At 40.0% G+C, this 26,199-nt stretch overlaps 1 long non-coding RNA gene across 1 annotated transcript; it reads right to left on the bottom strand.

Annotated features, from left to right (window-relative positions):
- Window positions 1-51: 51 nt before the first annotated feature.
- LOC128662315 (uncharacterized) lies at window positions 52-21,303 on the bottom strand. Its single transcript, XR_008402747.1, has 2 exons — window positions 20,868-21,303; window positions 52-302 (listed from the first exon to the last, which is right to left on the bottom strand). It is a non-coding gene; the product is annotated as an uncharacterized LOC128662315 (long non-coding RNA).
- Between the last annotated feature and the right edge of the window lie 4,896 nt (window positions 21,304-26,199).

The raw sequence follows: 26,199 nt of genomic DNA, 5'->3' as shown, positions 1-26,199 counted from the left end.
TAACTTGTTCTTGATTTAAATGTAAAGTTGGTATTGCATTTTTTTTAAAAAAAAATTTGTGTTCCAACCTGTTGATAAGATTCGGGTGTAAAATGTAGTGAACATACTCTTATATGAGAATTTTTTTTTAGCGACTTGAATTTTCTGCACAAAACTACCCACATCTGGAATATTTTTACCATTATTTTTAACCAAACATTAATTTTCTGCGGACTCCTAGGAAAAAGATGCATTCCAACATTTTCGTTTTTTTTTCTGGTAGTCTGTTTTGTTGTACCACCTTTAATAAAACAACTAGGCATCTATGAAATAAAAAAATGGATAATATTATAAACCAAAATAATATTTTTCAATTATTATTTAAAATATATATATATATATATATATATATATATATATATATATATATATATATATATATATATATTATATATATATATATATATGATATAGTTAAAGCAATCTTTATTTTTTATTTTTTTATTATTTAATATGTAAACTTGTCATAGTACATCATAAAAATTAAATGGTTACCAAATATATATTTAGTAACGATAAATTGGAAATAAAAATACAAGAATGTTTTTAAAAACAAGTATTTTGAAATATCTGTATTAAAGAAAACAAAATTTATGCTTACCTGATAAATTTATTTCTCTTGTGGTGTATCCAGTCCACGGGTTCATCCATTACTTGTGGGATATTCTCCTTCCCAACAGGAAGCTGCAAGAGGATCACCCACAGCAGAGCTGTCTATATAGCTCGTCCCCTAACTGCCACCCCCAGTCATTCGACCGAAGACAAGCAAGAAAATAATGAGAAACTATAGGGTGCAGTGGTGACTGTAGTTTAAAAATAAAAAACACCTGCCTTAAAATGACAGGGCGGGCCGTGGACTGGATACACCACAAGAGAAATAAATTTATCAGGTAAGCATAAATTTTGTTTTCTCTTGTAAAGGTGTATCCAGTCCACGGGTTCATCCATTACTTGTGGGATACCAATACCAAAGCTTTAGGACACGGATGAAGGGAGGGACAAGGCAGGAACTTAAACGGAAGGCACCACTGCCAAGACCTTTCTCCCAAAAGTAGCCCTGGACCTGGACCCGTAACAAGGAAGCTTGGAGTTCTGACGAGACGCTATGAGATCCAGTTCTGGTTTGCCCCAAAGTTGGATCAACTGGGCTCCCACTCCCCCGGATGAAAAGTCTGCCGACTTAGAAAATCCGCCTCCCAGTTCTCTACTCCTGGGATATGGATAGCTGAGAGATGCCAAGAGTGAACCTCTGCCCATAGAATTATCTTTGAAACCTCCAACATTGCCAGGGGGATCCTTTTTCCCCCCTGATGGTTGATATAGGCTACAGTCGTGATGTTGTCCGAATGAAATCTGATGAACCTGACCGCAGCTAGCTGAGGCCAAGCCTGAAGAGCATTGAATATCGCTCTTAGTTCCAGAATGTTTATCGGAAGGAGGGCCTCCTCCTGAGTCCACGAACCCTGAGCCTTCAGGGAGTTCCAGATTGCACCCCAGCCCAGAAGGCTGGCATCTGTTGTTACTATAGTCCATTCTGGCCTGCGGAAACTCATTCCCTTGGACAGATGGACCCGAGATAGCCACCAGAGAAGAGAATCCCTGGTCTCTTGATCCAGATTTAGTAGAGGGGACAAATCTGTGTAATCCCCATTCCACTGATTGAGCATGCAAAGTTGCAGTGGTCTGAGATGTAGGCGGGCAAACTGAACTATGTCCATTGCCGCTACCATTAATCCGATTACCTCCATACACTGAGCCACTGACAGACGAGAAATGGAATAAAGAGCACGGCAGGGAGTTAGAAGTTTTGACAACCTGACCTCTGTCAGATAAATCTTCATTTCTACTGAATCTATCAGAGTTCCTAGGAAGGAAAATCTTGTGAGAGGTGAGAGAGAACTCTTTCCTTCGTTCACCTTCCACCCGTGAGACCTTAGGAATGCCAGAACAATGTCCGTATGGGACCTGGTGATTTGAAAAGTTGACGCCTGTATCAGGATGTCATCTAGGTAAGGGGCTACTGCTATACCCGCGGTCTTAGAACCGCCAGAAGGGACCCTAGAACCTTCGTAAAGATTCTTGGTGCCGTGGCTAACCTGAAGGGAAGAGCCACAAACTGGTAATGCCTGTCTAGGAAGGCGAACCTGAGAAACTGATGATGATCCCTGTGTATCGGAATATGTAGATAAGCATCCTTTAAATCCACGGTAGTCATATATTGACCCTCCTGGATCATAGGTAGGATGTTTCGAATAGTCTCCATCTTGAAGGATGGGACCCTGAGAAATTTGTTTAGGATCTTGAGATCCAAGATTGGTCTGAAAGATCCCTCTTTCTTGGGAACTATAAACAGATTTGAATAGAAGCCCTGCCCCTGTTCCTCCTTTGGAACTGGGTGGATCACTCCCATAACTAGTAGGTCTTGAACGCAATGTAAGAATGCCTCTCTCTTTATCTGGTTTGCAGATAATTGTGAGAGATGAAATCTCCCCTTTGGAGATGAAGCTTTGAAATCCAGAAGATATCCCTGGGAAACAATCTCCAGAGCCCAGGGATCCTGGACGTCTCTTGCCCAAGCCTGGGCGAAGAGAGAAAGTCTGCCACCCACTAGATCCGGTCCCGGATCGGGGGCTACTCCTTCATGCTGTCTTAGAGGCAACAGCAGGCTTTTTGGCCTGTTTCCCCTTGTTCCAAGCCTGGTTAGGTCTCCAGACTTACTTGGACTGGGCAAAATTTCCCTCTTGTTTTGTAGAAGAAGAAGATGAAGCTGCGCCACTCTTGAAGTTTCGAAAGGAACGAAAATTAGTCTGTTTGGTCCTTAACTTGTTGGACCTATCCTGGGGAAGGGCGTCGCCTTTTCCACCAGTAATATCAGAAATGATCTCCTTCATTCCAGGCCCAAATAGGGTCTGCCCTTTGAAGGGGATCTTGAGAAGTTTAGACTTTGAAGTGACATCAGCTGACCAGGATTTAAGCCATAGTGCCCGACGTGCCTGAATTACAAAACCTGAATTTTTAGCCGTTAGCTTGGTTAAATGAAAAACGGCATCAGAAATAAAAGAATTGGCTAACTTAAGAGCTTTAAGCATGCAAGGATATCATCCAACGGGGTCTCTACCTGTAAAGCCTCCTCCAGAGACTCGAACCAGAAAGCCGCTGCAGCAGTGACTGGGGCAATGCATGCAAGAGGCTGGAGAATAAAACCTTGTTGTATAAAGATTTTCTTAAGGAACCCCTCTAATTTCTTATCCATAGGATCTAGGAAAGCACAACTGTCCTCAACAGGAATAGTTGTACGCTTAGCTAGGGTAGAGACTGCTCCCTCCACCTTAGGGATCGTCTGCCACAAGTCCCGTGTAGCGGCATCTATAGGAAACATTTTCTTAAAAGCAGGAGGGGGAGAGAACGGCACACCTGGTCTATCCCATTCCTTAGTAAAAATTTCTGAAAACCTCTTAGGGATTGGAAAAACATCAGTGTAAACAAGCACTGCAAAGTATTTGTCCATTTTACACAATTTCTCTGGGACTACAATGGTGTCACAGTCATCCAGAGTCGCTAAAACCTCCCTGAGCAACACGCGGAGGTGTTCAAGCTTAAATTTAAATGCTGTCATTTCAGAGTCAGACTGAAGTAACGCCTTCCCTGAATCAGAGAAGTCACCCACAGATAGAAGCTCTCCTGCTTCAACTTCTGCACATTGTGAGGGTATATCAGACATAGCTACTAAAGCGTCAGAGAGCTCTGTATTTGTTCTAGCCCCAGAGCTGTCTCGCTTTCCTTGTAACCCTGGCAGTTTGGACAATACCTCTGTGAGGGTATGATTCATAACTGCCGCCATGTCTTGTAAAGTAAACGCATTGGACGTGCTAGATGTACTTGGCGTCCCTTGAGCGGGAGTTATAGGTTCTGACACATATAAATTTGATTAATAAACTTTTAAAATTAGATACAAAGAAATATTTATCTTTCCTGATTTATAAAAATCATGCATTTTCTTTAAAAAATATATTTTTTAAATAATTATATATACTTAAGAATGTTATTCATGTGCAAGATCACTATATATCAATAATATTTACTAAAAAATAATGCTCAAGATATATATTTGAGGTTTATATTTCAAAGAAAATAGCTAAAAAAATATTTTTGTGTCTATGTATGTAATTAGTATGTACAATTTATTAAATATGTAAGTTTGGATGTTAAACAGTTTTAAATTAAATAAACATTGCATAATTTAATTGTTTTTAAAAATCATTTTTAAAATGAATATACAAATATTTATGTTTGTATATGTACATATGGATGTATATATTTTGTAAAAAAAAAAATTTTAAAAAATGATTAAATCTTCATGTATGTTTGAAAAGAATATAAAAGTTTATAAAAATACAAGTGATGTGTGATATAAAATATATATATATATGCTGATATATATTAGTATATACGTATATATATATATATATATATTTATTAATATATGTCACTATTTCCTATGTCTGATAAAGGGGGTGAAAACCAGAAATGTCATATGGAATAAAGGTGATTTATTTTTATGAATGAATATATATATATATATATATATATATATATATATATATATATATATATATATATAACCCTATTCCCTCTATATCCCTATCCCTCTATACCCCTATCCCTACAACTCTATTCCCTCTATACTCCTATCCCCCTATACCACTATCAATATATACCCCTATCAATCTATACCCCTATCCCTCTATACCCCTATCCCTTTATACCCCTATCCCTCTATACCCCTATCCCTCTATACCCCTATCCCCTCTATATCCCTATCCCTCTATACCCCTATACTATCTATACCCCTATACCATCTATACCCCTTTCCCCTCTATACCCCTATCCCTCTATACCCCTATATCCTCTATACCCCTATCCCTCTATACCCCTATCCCTCTATACCATTATGCCCTATATCTCACTATCCCTATACCCATATACCCTCTATCCCTCTATACCCCTATCCCTATAACCCTATTCCCTCTATACCCCTATTCCCTCTATACCCCTATACCATCTATACTCCTATACCAGCTATAAGACTATCACTCTATACCCCAATACCTTCTATACCCCTATACCATCTATACCCCTATACCCTCTATACCCCTATACCCTCTATACCCCTATCCCATCTATACCCCTATCCCTCTATATACCCCTATCCCTCTATATACCCCTATCCCCTATATACCCCTATCCCCTCTATACCCCTATCCCTCTATACCCCTATCCATCTATACCCCTATCCCCTCTATACCCCTATCCCCTCTATACCCCTATCCCCTCTATACCCCTATCACTCTATACCCCTATACCCTCTATCTCACTATCCCTATACCCTCTATACCCCTATACCTATTCCCTCTATACCCCTATCCTTCTTTATTATTTATTTTGAATTATGACAAAGGAAATACAATGGAGATCAAGAAGAAAAAAGAGAAAATAGCAAAATGATACCTTGAATTTATATGGAATATTTATTTGTTGTAATGTATTATAATATGTGTATACCACATCAATAAAACTGAAGAACGAAGCAATCAAAGTCCCCTGAAAGAGATTCCATTAAAATAAATAATTTTAAAAAGAAAATATTTTTTTAACCACATCCCCATACCATCTATACTCCTATCCCTCTATATCCCTATCTCTCTGTACCCCTACCCAGCTATATCCGTATCCCTATATAAGCTTATTCAATCTATATCACTATTCCTCTATACCCTATCCCTATAACTCTATTCCCTCTATACTCCTATCCCCCTATCCCCTCTATACCCCTATCACTCTATACCCCTATCACTCTATACCCCAATCCCTCTATATCCCTATCCTCTATATCCCTATCCCTCTATACCCCTATCACTCTATATCCCTATCCCTCTATACCCCTATCCCTCTATACCCTTATACCCTCTATACCCCTATCCCTCTATACCCCTATCCCTCTATACCCCTATCCCCTCTATACCCCTATCCCTCAATAACCCTATCACTCTATACCCCTATACCCTCTATCTCACTATCCCTATACCCTCTATACCCCTATCCTTCTTTATTATTTATTTTGAATTATGACAAAGGAAATACAATGGAGATCAAGAAAAAAAATCAAAGAGAAAATAGCAAAATGATACCTTGAATGCAAGAAAAAAGGAAAATAATAAAGAGTCTTTAAAATTGCTAAGAGTTCAATAACATTGATTTACAAACTTGCTTCTTATAATCCCAATCATTTAGCTTTCAAAAACCCCAAAAGAGCTCTCCAAATTGAAGAAACTTTTTTACATATTGTAATTATAGTTCAAAAAGGACAATTTTAAATAGTAATGTGGAAGGTGCTTTTACAGTTGTCTTGAGGGATTTGGAGAATTTGACTTCTAGTGGTAGAAATATAATTTTGGACTCTCAACACTTATATTAAAGAAATCTATATATGTATTTAAAAAAGAAAAAAATAAAGCTCTTTTTTAAAAATTAGTTGTGTATATATATATATTTAAATTTGTAAATGTTTCAACATAGACCAGGTCACAGTTCAAACATAAACACAGATATATTAAAATAGTCAAAAACAACTCTCCTGTCCAAGGGATATATTACATTTCAAAAATAAATTTGAAATTAGAATTAATAAAATATTTGGTTCCTATATGATGGAAATATAATTTTTAAATGAATTGAGGAGTAGACTTGGATTTCTAGTTCTTTTTAAGAGTGATTATATAGAAATATAAATAGACTCTAGTTAAAAAAGCTCAATTGAAGGTTGAAACTTTAATGAATTTACATTTCCTTATTATAAATAAAATATATATATTTATATAATTGTAATTTTTGTAAAAATAAACTTACCCTTTCTATTTTAAACTTTTTCTAAAAATCTTTTTTAAAAAAATCTTCTAAATATTAACCTGTAAAAAAAAATATAAATTTGATTAATAAACGTTTAAAATTAGATACAAAGAAATATTTATCTTTCCTGATTTATAAAAATCATGCATTTTCTTTAAAAAAAAATTTTTTAAATAATTATATATACTTAAGAATGTTATTCATGTGCAAGATCACTATATATCATTAATATTTACTAAAAAATAATGCTCAAGATATATATTTGAGGTTTATATTTGAAAGAAAATAGCTAAAAAAATATGTTTGTGTCTATGTATGTAATTAGTATGTATCATTTATTAAAGGGCCATAATACCCAAATGTTTAAACACTTGAAAGTGATGCAGCATAGCTGTAAAAAGCTGATCAGAAAATATCACCTGAACATCTCTATGTAAAAAAGAAAGATATTTTACCTCAAAAGTTCCTCAGTAGCCACCTCCCATTGTAAAGGATTTCTAAGCAGCATTTTAGTGTGTTTGTCCTGGGACATCTGAAGGGACTAGCATCGTGCACTCTCATATTATTTCACCAATCAGGTAAAGGAAGCTTACTATGAAATCTCATGAGAGTTAAGTCAAATCTCATGAGATCACAGTAAGAGTTCATGACCTAAGCACTGCTGATGCTGATTGGCTGCTGTTCATTTCTTCATTTTTTTAAATTTGTTTACCTGCAGCTGGGAGCAGCTGAGTATAACTTTTTACACAGAACTTACTCTGCTGAGCTGAGGAAATTGTGAGGTAAAATATCTTCCTTTTTTACATAGAGATGCTCAGGTGATATTTTCCTGTCAGCTTTTTACAGTTATACTGCATCAGTTTCAAGTGATTTAGCATATGAGTATTATGTCCCTTTAAATATGTAAGTTTGGATGTTAAACAGTTTTAAATTAAATAAACATTGCATAATTTAATTGTTTTTAATCCTATCCCTCTACATCCCTATCCCTCTGTACCCCTACAGAGGGATACAAAATAAATAATTTTAAAAAGAAAATATTATTTATTTAACCATATCCCCATACCATCTATACTCCTATCCCTCTATATCCCTTAGTACCCCTATCCAGTTATACCCCCATCCCTATATAACCCTATTCCCTCTATATCCCTATTCCTCTATACCCCTATCCCTATAACTCTATTCCCTCTATACTCCTATCCCCTCTATACCCCTATCCCCTCTATACCCATATCCCTCTATACCCATATCCCTCTATACCCCTATCCCTCTATCTCACTATCCGTATACCCATATACCCTCTATACCCCTATCCCTATAACCCTATTCACTCTATACCCCTATACCATCCATACCCCTATCCCTCTACCCCTATACCATCTATACCCCTATACCATCTATACTGCTATCCATCTATAAAACTATCACTCTATAGCCCTATCCCCTCTATACCCCTATACCATCTATCCCCCTATCCCGCTATACCCCTATCCCCTCTATACCCCTATCCCCTCTATACCTCTATCCCCTCTATACCCCTATCACTCTATACCACTATACCCTCTATCTCACTATCCCTATACCCTCTATACCGCTATCCCTATTCCCTCTTAACCCCTATTCCCCCTATACCCCATCCTTCTTTATTATTTATTTTGAATTATGACAAAGGAAATACAGGGAGTGCAGAATTATTAGGCAAGTTGTATTTTTGAGGATTAATTTTATTATTGAACAACAACCATGTTCTCAATGAACCCAAAAAACTCATTAATATCAAAGCTGAATAGTTTTGGAAGTAGTTTTTAGTTTGTTTTTAGTTATAGCTATTTTAGGGGGATATCTGTGTGTGCAGGTGACTATTACTGTGCATAATTATTAGGCAACTTAACAAAAAACAAATATATACCCATTTCAATTATTTATTTTTACCAGTGAAACCAATATAACATCTCAACATTCACAAATATACATTTCTGACATTCAAAAACAAAACAAAAACAAATCAGTGACCAATATAGCCAACTTTCTTTGCAAGGACACTCAAAAGCCTGCCATCCATGGATTCTGTCAGTGTTTTGATCTGTTCACCATCAACATTGCGTGCAGCAGCAACCACAGCCTCCCAGACACTGTTCAGAGAGGTATACTGTTCTCCCTCCTTGTAAATCTCACATTTGATGATGGACCACAGGTTCTCAATGGGGTTCAGATCAGGTGAACAAGGAGGCCATGTCATTAGATTTTCTTCTTTTATACCCTTTCTTGCCAGCCACGCTGTGGAGTACTTGGACGCGTGTGATGGAGCATTGTCCTGCATGAAAATCATGTTTTTCTTGAAGGATGCAGACTTCTTCCTGTACCACTGCTTGAAGAAGGTGTCTTCCAGAAACTGGCAGTAGGACTAGGAGTTGAGCTTGACTCCATCCTCAACCCGAAAAGGCCCCACAAGCTCATCTTTGATGATACCAGCCCAAACCAGTACTCCACCTCCACCTTGTGGCATCTGAGTCGGACTGGAGCTCTCTGCCCTTTACCAATCCAGCCACGGGCCCATCCATCTGGCCCATCAAGACTCACTCTCATTTCATCAGTCCATAAAACCTTAGAAAAATCAGTCTTGAGATATTTCTTGGCCCAGTCTTGATGCTTCAGCTTGTGTGTCTTGTTCAGTGGTGGTCGTCTTTCAGCCTTTCTTACCTTGGCCATGTCTCTGAGTATTGCACACCTTGTGCTTTTGGGCACTCCAGTGATGTTGCAGCTCTGAAATATGGCCAAACTGGTGGCAAGTGGCATCTTGGCAGCTGCACGCTTGACTTTTCTCAGTTCATGGGCAGTTATTTTGCGCCTTGGTTTTTCCACACACTTCTTGCGACCCTGTTGACTATTTTGAATGAAACGCTTGATTGTTCGATGATCACGCTTCAGAAGCTTTGCAATTTTAAGAGTGCTGCATCCCTCTGCAAGATATCTCACTATTTTTGACTTTTCTGAGCCTGTCAAGTCCTTCTTTTGACCCATTTTGCCAAAGGAAAGGAAGTTGCCTAATAATTATGCACACCTGATATAGGGTGTGGATGTCATTAGACCACACCCCTTCTCATTACAGAGATGCACATCACTTAATATGCTTAATTGGTAGTAGGCTTTCGAGCCTATACAGCTTGGAGTAAGACAACATGCATAAAGAGGATGATGTGGTCAAAATACTCATTTGCCTAATAATTCTGCACACAGTGTACAATGGAGATCAAGAAAAAAAAATCAAAGAGCAATAGCAAAATGATACCTTAAATTTATATGGAATATTTATTTGTTGTAACGTATTATAATATGTGTATACCACATAAATAAAACTGAAGAACGAAGCAATCAAAGTCCCCTGAAAGAGATTCCATTAAAATAATTAATTTTAAAAAGAAAATATTGTTTTTTTTAACCATATCTCCATACCATCTATACTCCTATCCCTCTATATCCCTATCCCTCTGTACCCCTATCCAGTTATACCCCTATCACTATATAACCCTATTCCCTCTATATCCCTATTCCTCTATCCCCCTATCCCTCTATACCCCTATACCATCTATACCCCTATCCCCTCTATACCCCTCTACACCCATATCCCCTCTATACCCCTATACCTCTAACCCTCTATACCCCTATCCCTCTATAGCCCTATCCCTCTAACCCTCTATCTATCCCCCCATCCCCAATCCATCTATCCCCCATCAAGATTTTTTTCTGAGGTAAATATAATATTTATAAAAAAGGAAATAAAATCCCTACCACTGTATCACTAACCCTATACCTCTATCCTTACCACTCTCCCTCTACACCCCTATACCATCTATACCCCTATACCTCTATATCCCTATCCCCTCTATACCCCTATCCCTCTATACTCCTATCCCTCTATACCCCTATCCCTCTATACCCCTATCCCTCTGTAACCCTATCCCTCTGTACCCATATCCCTCTATATCCCTATCCCTCTATACACCTATACCCCTTATACCACTATACCCTTTATACCCCTATACCATCATCCCTCTATACCACTATGCCTCTATACCCTTATAACCTCTATCCATATCCCTCTGTACCCCATATCCAGCTATGCCCCTATCCCTCTATACCCCTATAACCTCTATACCCCTATCCCTCTATACCATCTATACCCCTATCCCTCTACCCCTATACCCAAATACAATCTATACCCCTATACCATCTATACCCCTATCCAGCTATACCCCTATCCCTATATAACCCTATTACCTCTATATCCCTATTCCTCTATACCCCTATCCCCTCTATAGCCCTATCCCTCTAACCCTCTATCTATCCCCCAATCCATCTATCCCCCTATCAAGATTTTTTTTTTAAATATTTAGTAATATATCTGTAGTGAGGTAATTTTAGATACATTTTCTGAGGTAAATATAATATTTATAAAAAAAGGAAATAAAATCCCTACCACTGTATCACTAACCCTATACCTCTATCCCTACCACTCTCCCTCTACACCCCTATACCATCAATACCCTATCCCTCTATATCCCTATCCCCTCTATACCCCTATACTCCTAACCCTCTATACCCCTAACCCTCTATACCCCTATCCCTCTATACCCCTATCCCTCTATACCCCTATCCCTCTGTACCCCTATCCCTCTGTACCCCTATCCCTCTGTAACCCTATCCCTCTATACACCTATACCCTCTATACCCTTTATACCCCTATACCATCTATACCACTATCCCTCTATACCCTTATAACCTCTATCCATATCCCTCTGTACCCCATATCCAGCTATACCCCTATCCCTCTATACCCCTATAACCTCTATAACCCTATCCCTCTATACCATCTATACCCCTATCCCTCTACCCAAATACAATCTATACCCCTATACCATCTATACCCCTATACCATCTATATCCCTATATAACCCTATTACCTCTATATCCCTATTCCTCTATACCCCTATCCCTATACCCCTATACCATCTATACCCCTATACCCTTTATACCCCTATACCCCTATCCCCCTATACTCCTAACCCTCTATACCCCTATCCATCTATAGCCCTATCCCCTCTATAACCCTGTCCCCTTTATAGCCCTATCCCCTCTATAGCCCTATCCCTCTATCTATCCCCTTATCCCCCAATCCATCTATCCCCCTATCAAGATTTTTTTTTAAATTTATTTAGTAATATATTTGTAGTGAGGTAATTTTAGATACATTTTCTGAGGTAAATATAATATTTATAAAAAAAAAGGAAATAAAATCCATACCACTGTATCACTAACCCTATACTTCTATCCCTACCACTCTCCCTCTACACCCCTATATACCCCTATCCCCTATATACCCCTATACCATCTATACCACTAGCCCTCTATACCCTTATAACCTCTATGCATATCCTTCTATAACCCATATCCAGCTATACCCCTATCCCTCTATACCCCTATAACCTCTATAACCCTATCCCTCTATACCATCTATACCCCTATCCCTCTACCCAAATACAATCTATACCCCTATACCATCTATACCCCTATACCATCTATATCCCTATATAACCCTATTACCTCTATATCCCTATCCCTCTATACCCCTATCCCTCTATACCATCTATACCCCTATCCCTCTACCCCTATACCCAAATACAATCTATACCCCTATACCATCTATACCCCTATACCATCTATACCCCTATACCATCTATACCCCTATACCATCTATACCCCTATATCATCTATACCCCTATCCAGCTATACCCCTATCCCTATATAACCCTATTACCTCTATATCCCTATTCCTCTATACCCCTATCCATATACCATCTATACCCCTATACCCTTTATACCCCTATCCCCTCTATACCCCTATACTCCTAACCCTCTATACCCCTATCCCTCTATAGCCCTATCCCCTCTATAACCCTGTCCCCTTTATAGCACTATCCCCTCTATAGCCCTATCCCTCTAACACTCTATCTATCCCCCTATCCCCCAATCCATCTATCCCCCTACCAAGATTTTTTTTAAAAAAATATTTAGTAATATATTTGTAGTGAGGTAATTTTAGATACATTTTTTGAGGTAAATATAATATTTATAAAAAAGGAAATAAAATCCATACCACTGTATCACTAACCCTATACCTCTATCCCTACCACTCTCCCTCTACACCCCTATATACCCCTATCCCTCTATACCCCTATCCCCTCTATAGCCCTATCCCCTCTATAGCCCTATCCCTCTAACCCTCTATCTATCCCCCTATCCCCCAATCCATCTATCCCCCTATCAAGATTTTTTTTTTAAATATTTAGTAATATATTTGTAGTGAGGTAATTTTAGATACATTTTCTGAGGTAAATATAATATTTATAAAAAAAGGAAATAAAATCCCTACCACTGTATCACTAACCCTATACCTCTATCCCTACCACTCTCCCTCTACACCCCTATATACCCCTATACCATCAATACCCTATCCCTCTATATCCCTATCCCCTCTATACCCCTATACCTCTATACTCCTAACCCTCTATACCCCTAACCCTCTATACCCCTATCCCTCTATACCCCTATCCCTCTATACCCCTATCCCTCTGTACCCCTATCCCTCTGTACCCCTATCCCTCTGTAACCATATCCCTCTATACACCTATACCCTCTATACCACTATACCCTTTATACCCCTATACCATCTATACCACTATCCCTCTATACCCTTATAACCTCTATCCATATCCCTCTGTACCCCATATCCAGCTATACCCCTATCCCTCGATACCCCTATAACCTCTATAACCCTATCCCTCTATACCATCTATACCCCTATCCCTCTACCCCTCTACCCAAATACAATCTATACCCCTATACCATCTATACCCCTATACCATCTATATCCCTATATAACCCTATTACCTCTATATCCCTATTCCTCTATACCCCTATCCCTATACCCCTATACCATCTATACCCCTATACCCTTTATACCCCTATACCCTCTATACCCCTATACTCCTAACCCTCTATACCCCTATCCATCTATAGCCCTATCCCCTCTATAACCCTGTCCCCTTTATAGCCCTATCCCCTCTATAGCCCTATCCCTCTATCTATCCCCTTATCCCCCAATCCATCTATCCCCCTATCAAGATTTTTTTTAAAAAAATATTTAGTAATATATTTGTAGTGAGGTAATTTTAGATACATTTTCTGAGGTAAATATAATATTTATAAAAAAAGGAAATAAAATCCCTACCACTGTATCACTAACCCTATACTTCTATCCCTACCACTCTCCCTCTACACCCCTATATACCCCTATCCCCTATATACCCCTATACCATCTATACCACTAGCCCTCTATACCCTTATAACCTCTATGCATATCCTTCTGTACCCCATATCCAGCTATACCCCTATACCCCTATAACCTCTATACCCCTATCCCTCTATACCATCTATACCCCTATCCCTCTACCCAAATACAATCTATACCCCTATACCATCTATACCCCTATACCATCTATACCCCTATATCATCTATACCCCTATATCATCTATACCCCTATTACCTCTATATCCCTATTCCTCTATACCCCTATCCCTATACCATCTATACCCCTATACCCTTTATACCCCTATCCCCTCTATACCCCTATACTCCTAACCCTCTATACCCCTATCCCTCTATAGCCCTATCCCCTCTATAACCCTGTCCCCTTTATAGCCCTATCCCCTCTATAGCCCTATCCCTCTAACACTCTATCTATCCCCCAATCCATCTATCCCCCTACCAAGATTTAAAAAAAAAAAATATTTAGTAATATATTTGTAGTGAGGTAATTTTAGATACATTTTCTGAGGTAAATATATTTATAAAAAAGGAAATAAAATCCATACCACTGTATCACTAACCCTATACCTCTATCCCTACCACTCTCCCTCTACACCCCTATATACCCCTATCCCTCTATATCCCTATCCCCTCTATACCCCTATCCCTCTATACCCCTATCCATCTGTACCCCTATCCCTCTGTACCCCTATCTCTCTATATCCCTATCACTCTATACACCTATACCCTCTATACCACTACCCTTCTATACCCTTATAACCTCTATCCATATCCCTATGTACACCATATCCAGCTATACCCCTATCCCTCTATACCCCTATCCCTCTATACCATCTATACCCAAATACAATCTATATCCCTATACCATCTATACCCCTATCCCTATATAACCCTATTACCTCTATATCCCTATTCCTCTATACCCCTATCCCATCTATACCCCTATTCCTCTATACCCCATCCCCTCTATACCCCTATCCCCTCTATACCCCTATTCCCTCTATACCCCTATACTCCTAACCCTCTATACCCCTATCCCTCTATAGCCATATCCCCTCTATAACCCTGTCCCCTCTATAGCCCTATCCCCTCTATAGCCCTATCACTCTATCTATCCCCCAATCCATCTATCCCCCTATCAAGATTTTTTTGAAAAAAATATTTAGTAATATATTTGTAGTGAGGTAATTTTAGATAAATTTTCTGAGGTAAACATATTTATAAAAAAGGAAATAAAATCCCTACCACTGTATCACTAACCCTATACCTCTATCCCTACCACTCTCCCTCTATACCCCTATATACCCCTATCCCCTATATACCCCTGTCAAGTTCAGAAAAAAAAATTAGTACATTTTTATAATAATTGCATCATTTTGTAAATGAATCAATGAGAAAATTGCAAAATAAAAATAAAAATATGCAAAAAAAATTTAGAGTAATGTTTTCAAATATGTAACATCAATGAAAAAAAGCGATGCAATCAAAGTCCCCTGAAAAAATTTTTTTGAAGAGAAAGTATTTTTTATACCTTTTCTAAGGAAAATAGCATATAAATTATTATTCTTACAAAATCTAAGACATCCAGAGAGAGCTAACTTAGATCCAGAGAGAGCTATTGCCTAATAATCACTGAGCACTGACAAGCCGGTCTCACACAGCTGTCAGTCAGTGAAAACGGCTGCAGTGCAATTGAAACATCTAAATCTATGAAGCTCGTTATAGAGAAAATGGCTCATGTTTTTCCCCTGGTTTGCCAATATATGGGAAAAGCTCAGGATGCTCAAAAATTTTATTATGATGAGTGCTACTGTAAGGTAATTTAAACAGGGTGACAGGGTACTGGTTTTAGTTCCTACAGCTGAAAGTAAGCTTTTAGCTCATTGGCAGGGACCTTATGAAATTATAGAAAAGGTAAGCCCTGTGAATTATAAAGTTAGTCAGCCTGACCGTCGTAGGAAAGAGCAAATATTCCACATAAATCTTCTTAAGCCTTGGAGGGATAGAGAAGCATTACTAGCCCAGTTAGATAATACCGGCGCTGAGCCTCAAGTCTCAGAACAAGTAGTAACTATTTCCCCAGAGCTAACACCTGAACAAGTAAAGGAAGTTAAGGAAATGGTGGAGAGGAATAAGGATGTTTTCTCGCCTATGCCAGACAGAACACAAGAAATTGCCCATGATATTATTACTAAGCCTGGAGTAACCCTTAAATTAAAACCATACAGGATTTCCTGAGGCAAAAAGGAAGGCTGTACGAGCAGAGGTTAGGAAAATGCTTGAATTTTTTAAGGCCTGATTTCTTTCCACATTCGATTTAACAAAAGGGTATTGGCAGATACTCCTCACTAAGCATGCCCGAGAGAAAACTGCCCTTGTAACCCCAGATGGTTTATTTCAATATAAGGTGATACCCTTTGGTCTCCATGGAGCTCCAGCCACTTTTCAGAGGCTCATGGATACATTATTAAGATCACATGTGCACTATGCCACTGCATACTTGGATGATGTCATAATCCATAGCACAGACTGGGACTCTCATTTGCAGAAAGTAGAGGCAGTGGTAGACACCCTTAGGAAAGCTGTGTTAACTGCCAACCCAACGTACCTTGGGGTGTGGAGCAGGGACTCCCAATAAAACTGGACTTCACGAAAGAAGGCCAGATTGCCGTTTCTATAAAAGGAATATTCTTCCATTGACAGAAGCTCTGAGGTATAGAGGGTCCACTCCTGTATCGTAGGAACACCTGCAGATTTCCATTTCCGGGCAATAAGTGCCTTTGCGCTGTTTAGGATAATTTGTAGTAATTTCCATCTAATTTTGCAAACTTTGTCCCGTTTATAATTTAGGAGTGCGGTAAGGGGTGATAACCTATATGTTGTTCCCATTAGTTCCGTGAAGAATACTTCCACTCTCTTCCAGAAAGGGAGTAGCAGGTGGCATTGCCACCATATATGTAACATCGTTCCGACGGCCCTGCACCCTCTGCAGCAGGTGGTGCCTGCTCCCGGGTAAATTTGTTTAATTCTTTCGGGCGTAAGGTACCAGCGGAATAGGACCTTGTGATTTAATTCTAGAATTCTAGGTAGGGACGAGGATTTGGAAGTGTGAAGGAGGACGTTCTGCCACTGCTCGTCAGAAATCTCCATCCTCAATTCCGTTTGCCAGTGCAGCCTATAGGAGGGGGAGGGTGGTACAAGGGCAGTATCTAACATTTTTTTTGCTAATGATAGGGAACCGCGGGGTGATGTGCCCGATAAGCATAGTTTCTCAAAGTGTGTCAACTCCCTGAGTAGACTGTCTTTATGGGGTGAGATTTTTAGCAGATGTGTCAGTTGGGCATGTTTAAGCCACGAGGAGAAACTCCCCCCTGCAACTTCTGACATTTGTGAGTGTGTTTTTAGTGTGTGATTAGAGACCAAGTTGTCAAATGGTATTGTGTTTTCTATGCCCCTAGGGTAAGATTTCTCTGCTAGCAGCCTCCCGTGAACTCAGCATTGTATGAGATTAGTGTCATTGGGGAGATGGGGGAAGAGATTCCCCTTGTTTTAGCTCGGATTATGTCCCAAGTTTTAAAGAGGTGGGCATATAGTAGGGATGTTTTTGCGAGGAGTCGCCTGGCCGAGTGTTTAATCCAGCTAAGGGGGCCTATGTTAGGTGAGTTTAAGAGGAAGGAATCAATGGATGCCCACGCCTTAGTATTTGTCCGATCGTGCCACTCGATTACCCTCTGCATTACTACGGCCCGATAATATAGCATCACTGAGGGTACCCCCAGTCCACCTGTGGGACAGTATAACTTTTTACTAATACGCGGTTTGATGCTACCCCATGCTACCTCATCGATTGTACTTGATGAATGTATGTATTCGGTAGGGGTGTCGGGACCATCTGCAATATATAAAGTATCTGCGGGAGGGCAGTCATCTTAACCGCTTGTATACAACCCCACCAGGAGAGTGGTTTATTTTGCCAAGTGTCGAGCTCTCTTTTAAGTCTGTTCATAATGGGTATATAATTATGTTTGAACAATTTACTACTGGTTGATGCAAGGTAGACTCCAAGGTATTTAAGTTTATCAGAATTTAATCTGTAAGGGAAGTTTCAAATTGTTGCTTTTTCATATTGATATTTAGAATCTCTGATTTTTGTGCATTGATAAGAAAGTTAGAGTGGGCGCTAAATCTGTCAAACTCTAGTAGGTAAGTAAGTGAGGTGTTTGGGAAGGTTAGGAGAATTAGAACGTCATCCGCATAGAGTGTTACTTTATATGTGTTGGGACCTAGTTCGATTCCCATGATTTTGGGATTGTTTCTAATATGTGAGGCCAGAACCTCCATTAAGATTGCGAAGAGGAGCGGAGACAAGGGGCATCCCTGCCTTGTACCATTTCCTATCCCAAAGCTATCTGAAAGTGTACCATTGGCTTTAACTCTTGCTGAAGGTTGGGTGTATAGGCTAAGAATTCTGCGGGTCATGATATCCCCTATACCAAAGGCAGATAAGCAGGAATGAAGGAATTTCCAGTCCAGCCGGTCTAAAGCTTTTTCAGCATCTGTTGATATTAAAATCGATGATATATTCGACCGGCTGGCCTGTTCCATTAATTGAATAACCCTGATGGTGTTATCGGGTGCTTCCCTCCCAGGAATGAACCTTGTTTGGTCAACATGAATAATTTGGGGGAGGATTGTATTTAGACGCATTGCTAAAATTTTTGCATATAATTTAATATCGGAGTTAAGCAGCGAGATGGGTCTGTCATTTTCTACTTTTTGGGGGTCTCTATCCGCCTTTGGTAGAACTATGATATGGGCTTCTAAGGTGCTCTTAGACCATGGTTCTGTATTATCTATTGTTGCAAACATTGAGGTTAGATGTGGGGCTAATAATTATCTATATTGTTTGTAATAAATATTGGTAAACCCATCAGGTTCTGGGCTTTTGCATGGAGGGAGCGATTTTATTGCCAAGAGTACTTCTTGGGTTGTAATTGGAGCATCTAATGCCCTAGATAACTCTGTGGAGAGGACCGGCAAGCCAGCCTCTGCAATGTACTGTTTCCGCGCCTGAGGGGATGCTACCAGCGGAGGGCTCAGTAAGTTTTATAGATTACTATAGAATGACCTAAATTGGTCCACAATTTGGTGGCTGCTAATAGCCTGATGCCCTGTAGAATCAATTAAACTGTGTATGTAAGAACTAAGTTTTTGTTCTTTGAGGGTTCTTGCTAGGGAAGGCCCTATTTTATTTGAATTGGCTAGATACATTTTTTTAAGATAGAGTGCCTTTGTTTGTGCCTCTTTATATATTAATCTATTTAATTGATTTCTCGCCTGTCTCAATTTATCAGCTAAAACTTTATCTTGTGGGGACGTTTTGTGTTTCATTTCTATGTTACAAATGCTCTGCATCATGGACCTGTAGGACTCACGATACTGTTTTGTTAAGCGTGCTTTATATTTTATCATTTTACCCCTGACTACACATTTGTGGGCCTCCCATAAGGTGTGCGGTGAAACACCCGGTGTATTGTTAAGTTCAAAGTATACTTTTAGTATTTCCGCCACTTGCGCAGAGAACACAGGGTTTTTTAGTAAGGATTCATCAAGCCTCCACACATAGGGGGATAAAGGTTTGTCTGACCAATTCAGGGTGGATGACACCATGCCATGGTCCGACCAGCTATTAGGCTCTATGTCAGCGTCCCCTACTAGGCTATAGGTGATTTGGTCCGTGAAAATGTAATCAATGTGCACCTATGTAATCAATGCGCACCCTCGAGTAGCACCTATGTGGGTTAGAGAAAAAAGTGTAATTCCGATGACTCGGGTGTTTTGCTCGCCACACATCTACCAGTGTAAGCTTATGTGTGGAAACTCTAATGTCCTGTAAAGTTTTAAAGGGTACACTGCCTCGCCTAAGGAGCAGTTGATATCTGTTTCAAGTGCTACATTCAGATCTCCTGCTACAATTAGGGAGCCTTTTTGGACATGGAGAATCTTATGCGTAACCTTCCTGAAATATTGTGCTTGTTTGGAGTTTGGGGCATAAATATTAGCTAAAGTAATTGGACGATTATAAAGGAGGCCCGTAAGGATAAGCCATCTGCCTCCCGAGTCCGCTTCCATACTGGATAATTGAAACGGTAGTGATCTATCAAACATGATTCCCACCCCTCCAAGTTTACCAGTGTGTGATGCAAAATATGCAGTGGGGAAGTCCCTATTTGAAAATTTAGGCGATTTTCCCCTTGGAAAGTGAGTCTCCTGTACAAAGACCACGCCCGCTTTGGCTTTCTTAAAACAAGAGAGAGAGCGATTGATCTTTTTGTGGGTGAGTTCAGGCCTCTTGCATTCTGAGAAACAATTTTGATGGTGCGTATCCCCATGCGGGGAGAATTCTGTCTCACTATAGGGGCCATTTTAGAGTACCAATGGAGTGGGGGTAGTGTAGGGTGTAGGGTCTATGATGTCCCCGTAAGGATTGGTTGGTGGAGTGACAATGTCCTGGAGCAGTTGAATCTGTTACCTGAGGGTGGGTCATTATGTGGCTCATGCAGATCCGACCAGACCAGGGATGGGAAAGGGGGAGGATGAGTTTCGATGGAGGCAGTTTGAAAGCAGTATATCTGGAATGGTAGAAAGCAGGTATTAACATAACAACATACAAAAAACAACCTATAAACATGAACATGAAACATATTATGCTTCTAAATAAATGAGGGGGGTGTAAGTAGTTGCTACAACTTATGGTAGCAGGTCGGCAATAGGACATTAGACTTTGGGATGTGTAGTCCTGGAACATCTACATGAGGTAAACTTTCTAACATTTTGTCAGTATTTATGGATAGCATCCACAATGCAAATAACACAAATAAGAAATTAGACATTCTGCCTTATACAGTATATAGAGGGAGAAGCGTGGCCACAGGTGATTACTAAAAGGACCCGCATTCTCTTATACAGGCCACCCGACACCGTGGCGCAGCACAAAAGTAGTAAATGTGGGTCACTTAGCGTTAGGTAGTCATTTTGTTCAGGTAACTGCTCCTTGGTTCTCAGGGATCCTTGTGGAGGGCCTGTTCTTTTTTCCGTGGTGGACTGGTATCCATTCTTGTCTTTGCTGTCTTGGTATGCGCTGATCTTTGGGAGCTTCCTTTAGGGAAGGGAGGCTAGGCTGTGGGATCTTTAACAAAGTGCAGAAGTCTTCCAAGTCCTCTGCTGATCTATATAGTGCTGTCGTGTTGTCTTTGATCACCTTAAGGCAGAAGAGGAAACCCTATCTATAAGGAATTACGAGATCCCTGAGGTATAGAGTAAGATATCTGGTTTCCCGTCTTTTAGTTAGTGTCAATTGATTAAGATCTGCGTAGAATTGGAGGGCACAGCCATTATGTGATGGTGATTTCTTTCGTGCCGCTGTGAGGATATTTTCTTTATCCCTGAAGCTCTAGAACTTTATAATTATGTCCCTCGGGGAGCTGTGTCTTTCAGAGGTGGTCTCAGTGCCCTATGGTAGCGGCCAAGCAGATACTCAACTGCATCAGTGTTATCCATGAGTTTGTTACATAAAGACTGTAAATAGGAAAGAAGCTCTGGAGATTTGATATACTTAGTGACACCCCTGATTCTGATGTTCTGGCGCCTCCCCCTATTATCCAGGTACTCCACCTGGTCCTGTAATTGAGTAATTAAGGTTGAGTGATGTGATGATTGTTGGGACTGAAGATCTAGGAGTTTATCTGTGTGTTCTGCATCTTCTTCCAACTGTGCAATTCTATATCCTATTTCACTTATTTCTTTTCTTACTTCAGATCAGCTAGTTTTTATCATGGTGCTGACTTGGGCAATAAAATTATTAAAATCTTCTTTGGACGGCAAGGATTGCATTGTCTCCATTGCGCCCTCTGTGTCTGATTCTGATATCGATGGGGGCAGTTTAGCTGAGTTGTCAGCTTGTTCTGATGTTGCTGCTTCAACAGCTTTAAAGAAATTATGTACTGTGGGAGCTGTCAAATTGCCACCTTTGCAAGACTTTTCAGCTCTGGGTACTCTCCTAGCCGACATAATCAAAATGCCCACTCTAGCTTTATTTATGCCTTGTCAGGTTATGAAGGGTATGAGAGGATGCTTGAGAAATTGGGGGATATGACCATAAGTTTTCCTGTGAGGCCCTTGCAGTGGAATGTCTGTTTCACTGCATGCTAGATAGAATAGGGTTATGAATCCTGCATTAGTGTGCAGTCAGTGCCATTTTAATTCTACATGCAGGGTAGTGAATCTGCAGACCCATTTATAATTTGCAGAGTGTTGGGTATAGGAGCTGAGTAGTCACCACTGCAAGATTTTTGTCCTAGTCAGGGCTCAGGTACTGAGCGTGGCCGTGTCTGTGGAGTCGCGAGGGATTAGCATGCCGGGGATGTGGCCCCTTTGTGTCTTAGGTTATGTTCACTGCTTACCCTTCGCCCGGCATCTGCGTGACGATGTGTCCAGGAATCAACAATCTCCCTGCATTGCACGCCTACACCTCTGTTACGAGTTGGAGAGGTCTCTATTTATGCCACACATCCTGGTCAACAGCGGCGCAAGTGTGGTGCGTTGCTCGTGGTAGGCCGCAGGGGAGCCGTGGGAGTCCGCAATGTGATATGCATAACCCGTCGCAGCACCGGAGCTCTTCTTTTCCTCACCAGGTTCTCCCCTAACTGTTAGAGAGTGGATGCTGCGTGTTATGGCTCCTGACTCACATAACTATGGAGCAGGTGAAGTAATTAAGCCGACCGCACTTCAGAGCTCTAATTGCTAGCGACCATCTTGGACGCCGGCTAGCTCCGCCCCCTGGTGCAACCTTTTTTTAACGCACTACCCTTTACGCAAGGTTTCAGTCACGCTAACCCGAGGATTGTAAAATGTGATTGTGGTCTTGTGTTTACTTTCAACTTGTAATACGAGCGTAAATTAACACTCCTGCGATATTCATATATTGCGCACATGCTTACATGGGTGCACCACTTGTAATCTAGCCCTAAGAGGGATCTACATTTGCTTACTAACATTTCTCAGTCCTTACTGCTTTAGGATCCTGATCATTAGATTTCTTGCATGTCTCCACAATATTTAAACTTCTGCTTTTTTGTTCACGTTGGATTAGCAAAAAATTTACTTTCAACTTGTAATACTCGCGCTACCCAACACACGCAAAAAGTCTCCGCCTACTGAAGTCAATGTACGAGCAGGAGCGCAAACTACTGCTCAACTTGAAATCTAGACCTTTATTTGCATTGTGAAAATTAACTGTGGTTTTATTTGTCTGTATTTTTTGTTTTATATATATATATATATATATATATATATATATATATATATATATATATATATATATATATATATACTGTATATATGTATGTATTTTTTGTAATATATATATATATATATATATATATATATAGAGAGAGAGAGAGAGAGAGAGAGCATACTAGAACTGTCCCAATTTCTATAACATTACATCCTTTAGAGTGTGGAGCAGGGCTCAAAAATTGCACTCACCCACTAACTCTGGACAAGTAGAAATTGAACAGGGGTAAGTAGTGAAAGATAGTGAGTGAATGTTGTGTTGTCAGCAGGAGGGTGACTTATGTGAAGTAAATAGGACCCTGGTCTGGCTGATTTGAGGTCTGGGGCAGTACAAAATAATTGGATAGGGGACATGTGTAAATAGAGAGGGCTGATTGGCTTTCCATTTAAAGGAATAGTCTACTCCAGAATTTTTATTGTTTAAAAAGATAATCACTTTATTACCCATTCCCCAGCATAACCAACAGTTATTTTAATATACTTTGTACCTTTTGTGATTACCTTGTAGCTAAGCATCTGCAGACTGCCCTCTTATTTCAGTTCTTTTGACATACTTCACTTGCATTTTAGCTAATCAGTGCTGACTCCTAGGTAACTCCACAGGGTGAGCACAATGTCATCAATATGGCACACATGAACTGTCAAAATGCACAGAGATAAGAGGCCTTCTTCAAGGAGTTATACATTACCATATGAGCCTACTTAAGTTTAGCTTTCAACAAAGAATACCAAGATAACAAGGCAAATTTGATGATAAAAGTAAATTGGGAAGTTGTTTAAAATTGCATGCCATATCTGAATCAACAAAGTTTAATTTTGACAACACTGTCCCTTTAAGTAGCACACGCCCGCCAAATTTATGGTTCCTGGGCTTGACCCATTTGGCCAGATGCGGTAACTAACTCTTTCAGTTTTGCATTTAATCTTAGCTGAGTGCTTGCAAGTGAGTGCCAGACTCTCTCTGCACGTTGTTTTAATTTGTTTTGTAATTTTCCCTATGGGCTTTGCACCCAGACTTGTCCGGATGTGTACCCGGTCCAGTCTGAGAGTGCAGTCCACTTCCTTGTTTTGTATGTATCATGTAAGATTACATAACCCTGTGCACCCTGAAGTGGTTCCCAAAACGTTGCTGTGTTTGTGTGCTAAGTGCTATTGAGCACCCAGGGCTGTGCATTATGCAAGGTCATAGGATATGTACCCGGTCCAGTTTAAATGCAGTCCACTTCCGTGTTTTATATATATAATCCACCTATCCTGACTCTATGTATCTGCTGCACCTCTCTGTGAGTCCCTTCACTGGCTTCCCATTCACAGCAGAATTAAATTCAAAATTCTCACCCTGACCTACAAAGCACTCACCAATGCTGCCCCCCCCCCCCCCACCTGTCCTCACTCATCAACAAATATACTCCAGCTGCTCCCTAAGATCCAATAATGACTGGCTCCTTGCATCCTCTACCATCACCTCCTCTCATGCTAGACTGCAGGACTTCTCTCGTGTGGCACCAACCCTATGGAACGCACTTCCTCAAGCTGTCAGACTTTCCCCTAACCTGTCCTCCTTTAAACGCTCCCTAAAGACCATTTTGTTCAGGAAAACATATAACCCAACTCAGTAACAAATGAATTCCACTTACCTAATAGTTGCAATCATATAATTCTGCACTAACATCATTCTTACCTCCTGTTTCTCATCCTCCTACCCACCTAGGGCGCGATCAAATATACAACGTAGGTTTCAGCGCAAGCGTGGGTACCCGCGCCTCCCGTAATTTAACCTCGCACATCGGGGTATTACATATACGGCGCCGGCATTTCCTAAATGACGCAAGTCTGATAAACTAGCGATGTCCAGAAATAAGCGTAAATACACATTTCTGGAGTCGCCAGTGACTTACGCCACTTTAGAAACTGCCGGCGCCTAAGAAAAGTAAAGAAAATAACAAATGTCCGGTAAAAGTCTAACATGCCTCGCAAAAATAAGCCCAACACGTAAAACCCGGCTTAGTTTATTTTTATTTTTTAAGTAGTGTTAGTTTGATTTACATTTATTAGTAACGTTAGTATTTTGTAAATTAGGTAATTTTAGTTCATTTAGGGGGTGTTAGGTTAGGGGTTAGGTTTATAGCGTTGTGGGCTATGGCGGTTTAGGGGTTAATAGACTTTATTAGTTATTGTGGTGGGGGGTTGTGGTTGACAGGTAGATAGACATTTCACATGCGTCAAGTGTTAGTTTATTTTTGCAGGCATTTTAGGGAGTTACGGTGCTTTTTTAGTCAGTGCAAGGGTTGCTGCGCCTGCAATTTGTGGCGAGATGAGAATGGAGTAGATTTTCAGAATTCTGCGCGTGTAAGTCCTTAAGCTGTATATTGGATACCAAATTGCGCGTCTGTTCTATGTCAGTCTATGGGTAAAGAAAAATATGGGTGAAGGGTGAAATATACGTGCGTAACTTGTATGCTACCCTGTATATGTAATACCAAAATCGAGCAAAATCTGGCGTCACCGGC

Source organism: Bombina bombina, chromosome 6, assembly GCF_027579735.1.
Source record: "Bombina bombina isolate aBomBom1 chromosome 6, aBomBom1.pri, whole genome shotgun sequence".
In the NCBI taxonomy this organism is placed as follows: Eukaryota; Metazoa; Chordata; class Amphibia; order Anura; family Bombinatoridae; genus Bombina; species Bombina bombina.
Note: the sequence above shows the minus strand (reverse complement) of the source record. Positions and strands in the feature narration are given on the sequence as shown.